The sequence below is a fragment of the Fulmarus glacialis genome, unplaced genomic scaffold (genome assembly GCF_000690835.1).
Source record: "Fulmarus glacialis isolate BGI_N327 unplaced genomic scaffold, ASM69083v1 scaffold46688, whole genome shotgun sequence".
In the NCBI taxonomy this organism is placed as follows: Eukaryota; Metazoa; Chordata; class Aves; order Procellariiformes; family Procellariidae; genus Fulmarus; species Fulmarus glacialis.
Window position 1 is genome coordinate 14,999 of NW_009228587.1, and position 5,229 is coordinate 20,227.

Below are 5,229 nucleotides of genomic sequence, written 5' to 3' on the forward strand. Positions count from 1 at the left end.
ATGGGTCGGGGCAATCCCAAGCACAAACACAGGCTGGGTGGAGAATGGATTGAGAGCAGCCCTGAGGAGAAAGACTTGGGGGTATTGGTTGATGAGAAGCTCAACACAACCCGGCAATGTGCCAGAAAGCCAACCGTATCCTGGGCTGCATCAAAAGAAGCGTGACCAGCAGGTCAAGGGAGGTGATTCTCTCCCTGTACTCCGCTCTCATGAGACCACACCTGGAGTACTGCATTCAGCTCTGGGGCCCCCAACATAAGAAGGACATGGACCTGTTGGAGCGAGTCCAGAGGAAGGTCACAAAGATGATCAGAGGGCTGGAGCACCTCTCCTATGAAGACAGGCTGAGAGAGTTGGGGAAAAGAGAAGGCTCTTTCCAGTACCTGAAGGGGGTACTTTCCAGTACCTGAAGGGGGCCTACAGGAAAGATGGAGAGGGACTGTTTACAAGGGCATGTAGTAATAGGACAAGGGATAATGGCTTTAAACTGAAAGGAGGTAGATTTAGATTAGATATAAGGAAGAAATTCTTCACTATGAGAGTGGTGAACAGGTTGCCCAGAGAAGCTGTGGATGCCCCATCCCTGGAAGTGTTCAGGGCCAGGTTGGATGGGGCTTTGAGCAATGTGGTCTAGTGGAAGTTGTCCCTTCCCATGGCAGTGGGGTTGGAACTAGATGATCTTTAAGGTCCCTTCCAACCCAAACCATTCTATGATTCTTTGAAAGTAAATACTGTTTGTCCTAGCACAGGGAAGACAAATTGATAAGTTATTGCTTGCAATCTCCCTTTAAATTCTTCATTTTTCACTTGAAGATAAAATGGACTCTGAGAAGGTAGCAGTTTTAGACAGAGAATTTGTATTTCTTGCAGCCTTGGGTAATGTGGTGCTGCCAAAGTGTGGTAGTGCATCTAAGAGAGGTAAAACACTGGCTAGAACACTCTAGTAAACATTTTCTGGTGAAGCTGTCAGGAATGTACTGGAGTATTTCAGAGAGCACCACTATCAAGTGAGTTTACTTTATTGGGGAAAACTGAGAAAAAGCCCTTTACAGAAGTTAGGCCAATGCAGACAACATTGTGCAAAACTGAATTTCAGAAGACCAGAACGCCAACAACAAGGCATTTACTTCCTGCCCACCAAAAATGTGGTAAAGAAATGTGGGGTCTGTGTTCTTTTAGGTTTTTAATGTTTGTATAAGCACAGTCACTTGTATAGTCTGCTTTGGTTTGAGGAGGTTTTAAATCTTTTGTATTCATCACTGCTTATGAGCATGATCCCACCACTCCCCCTCCTTCCTCCTCTGACATGCGGCATGATTTTCTGGTAGCCCTTTGGGGAACATTTTATCTTTCTGTTGTAAATTCATTCATATGGCCTCCCATTCATTTTTTTACCTTATGTTCAGCAGTATTCTGGACATCAGAACGAAAAAGAACTCTGGAAACAAAATACACCATATATTAGCAGAACTGAGTGGAAAGTGAAGTGAGGATGTGTTTCTTATCATTGCTATGTAGCAGGTACGGGACTGATGAAAAGTGTTATGCTGTCACTGACACAAATGACTGGATATAGAAACCTGCAACTTTGAAAGTGCAGTAAATGGAAGTAAAACAAGAATTAATTTCCTACTAGCTATCATTTTGTGTAGTTTTCCTACATTAGAATTTCATTATTTTGCATTGGAACCATAAAGTTGAAGTGTGACTTACTCTGAGAAGGTCTTGAAAAACAAAGCCATTTCTGTTGTTTCTAATAAAAGTCAATATTAAAAAAAAAAGACAAAATGTAGTTTTTCAAAATAAGAATTGGGGAACTTCTATTCTAGACATACAAGCTTACTTTACATAAAATGATTAGCTAAACAAATGAAAAAAAATACTACGCAGCCTTTTATAATGCAGACTTTGATGACCCAAAAATGCTGAATGGAAGTTCTTCTATGTCTTTCACAATTTTTAGCTTTGTATTAGCTGAGTTCTGCCATTTCAAAATTGTAATGCACTTGGGTGTCAGAAATGAGATCGAAGTAGAATGTAAACACTTAAATCCCAAATTGTTATTTTGAAAACTGCAGTTCAGTTGTCAAGTCAGTCAAGAGATGCCACACTTTTTATTTGATGCTTCCCAGGGACCTGTAGCTGTGCCCATGCCCTGCTGAGGAATTCCCCCAGCCTTGACAAGAGCAGCCCAGCTCGCATTCATTCCAGATCTGAATCAGAAAACAAAATGTTCAGACGTTTCTTCAGGGCTCAGCTGGGTAAATATTGCCGGGACATGCCCAGCATGCACCATTTGGCTTGGGCCATGCTGAGTGAAGTGATCCACTACCTTCTTTTAAGGAGCAGATGGGGCAGGGCCTCAAATTTGCTTTTACATAATAATTCAGTGGGCAGATCAGTCACTCAGGACATAGGAGTCAGGCTTGATGCTTTCCTAAGCATGAGCAAAACAGTCTGCAGCTACCTAAATTGCCAGGATGTATTCTAGGCACTAAGCGCTCTTCATCCCTCTTTTTGAAGCTCTGCTATCATGTAGAAAAGAACACAGGATTAATAGGCTATAGAAACTGAAAAGTTGAGCAACGTCTTCAGCCTAATTCTGGGGTAACAATTAGGTTTTTCCTTTGGGAAAAGAGAGTCTGGGTCTCCAGTGCCCACTGCCAGAAATGTTCTTATAGTTTACTGAGTGTCTACTGTAAAATGTAGAAACTGTACCCTACCTAGAACAACACCCTGATGGTTAGGCACTCTCCTGCAAGGTGAAAGGCTGCCTTAAGCAAAGGCAGGAACTGAAATGAGGTTCATTCCTCCATAGCTGTAACCGCTGGGCAATTACACAAAAGTAGGCATCATGGCCAGCAGCTGTGCAGAATGAAAACCAAATGAGATGTGCTCAGCTTCTTGAAAGACAGGGTATGTAGATGATTATCCCAGGACAGTGGGACCGTAGATCCTGATTTAAAAGATGCACCTCTGAGTCATCCTTACTGTCACATCTATGCTTCTGAGAGAAGCATGAAGACACCATAGTCTTGATTCCTCTGGTTCACTGGAACTACTCAACTTCATGCTGTCTGTGCTGAACTTAGGCAGCACCCTGCTCAGCTTGCTGCTTACTGCAGGGTCTATTCCAAGGCATCTGGAACTGATACACCAAACATGCACACATGCACACACACCCCTGCCATTCATTTTCATGAAAAAGACTTTTGGTTTTAATTTGGTGTTGAAAAACGCAACGTTTAATATATAGCACATCTGCATATCAAGAAATACAAAACTGGACTGTGTTGATGAAAGCTCAAGACATGATTTCTAACTTTCTGATGAACATGAACCAGCAAAGCAGCAGACCGAAACTGCTGGCGCTGTGAATGTGATTCCAAGTTGCAATAGAGCTTTTGGTATGAGAGAGTCCAATGCTTTGACCCTGCACGCTTGTCTGCCTTTGCTTGTTCTGTGTGTGCCGGAACCATGTGGCCAAGGGGATTCTAGGCGGATAATTCCAGGCTTTTCAGACCAGCTTTTGGCTGAGACCTGTTTCTGAGGGGTGCTTGTGGTAAATACCTTGCTGCAGAAATGGATTCTTCTGTTTTTCCCCAAGCAGGTGCAGAGGCAGTACAGCTTGCTGGAGGCAGCGGTACCAGTACTTCCATGCTTCCCTTCTGTTTCCCTTGATCCCTGAGCAGTAGGAGCACTGAGGTTAACTTACACTTGTTTTATCTTTATGCTAGCAGGGAACAACTGTTGTGTAATTTATAGAATTAACACATTTCAAATAGTTTCTGATTACCCACTGCTAAACTACAGCAATGGCAGAACATCACCCCCTCAAACTGTGTACTCTCTTGCATAGTAGAAATTGAAATGAACTCTTCCTCCAGTAAATCTCTGTTGCTGATTAACTCTGGATCCTGAGAAGAGTCCAAGGCTCTTAGAGCAAAACAGGTGTTCTTTTCAGATCCAAGAGGAACTTCTATTCTGTTATTTTTGACATCAAACTTGGCTTTAGGGAAAAACAAGCAAACAAAAAAGTATTTTTTTAGTAAATACGGGTTTTGAATGGTGACATATTATTTCATCCATAGCTTCTTTGCATGAATCTGCACCTCTTCTACTACCTGATTCATTTCTCCATAAATCCAGCTCATTATCAACACAAAGTGACAAAATGGAGATTGTGCAGAGGCAGTAAACATTTACTGGCGAACATGCCAACTTACTTAAGATAGAAAAGTGCATTAATACATTTATTATATTCATATCTCTCTTGCTGGTTTATACAAGAGTCTTCTCCCCAACAACTCATTGGCAGGACCTATTTTCCTTCAGAAGACGGAAAATAAGCAAAAAAATCCACATATCATTCAAAGCCTGAAGTCAGCATATGCCATCGCAGCAAAGCAGAAGAAGAAAGCGTAAGAATGGATGTCCAGGCCTAAGCAAAGAGTCTGTCCAACCAAGTAGCTCATATCCAGCAATGGTCAATATAGAAAAGGTTAAGAACATGGCACAAATACATTTATACATTTCCAGAGTACTTTGGTAGTGTTCAGCAGTTTACAGTTCAGGGACTTGCTATGTACCTATGTATTTAATAGCTCTTACAGTTGTCCAAAGCAGCATCTCCTTTCATTTATTCTGAACTTGTCATCTGCTGCTTTCATTTAATATCTCCTAGTTTTTGTAGCAGAGGAGACAGTGGACATTCATTTCCTACTTAGCTTCACCATAAGGCTTGTGTTCTTATGGGTACCCATCCTATCTTCCCTCAGTATACTCTTCCCTAAGTATACTTACATGCAGGGTATATTTAATCACTTCTTGTGTGGCCTCCCACCCCTACCTTTGGTCATTGTGCTGTTCTTTACTTGTCTCTCTTTTAGTTATACTGTATTTTTAGAGATGAAACTAGACCTCCATATAATATTGAAGAGTTTGTGATGTATTCTCTTTTTTTTCCTAATAGCTCCTAATAATCCATTTACAATTGACAATTACTGAACATTTAGCTACATGATTTCCTAGAATGAAGGGATATGGAGGAGGAAGTGCAGCTCATTTCACGAATCTTACTATGCAAAGTTTAATAAGGTGTTTAGGAGAGCAGGATAAACCCCCCATAATCCAAGAGGAAGCAGTTAACGACCTTCTACGCCACCTGGATGCTCACAAGTCTATGGGGCCGGATGGGATCCACCCGAGGGTACTGAGGGAGCTGGCGGA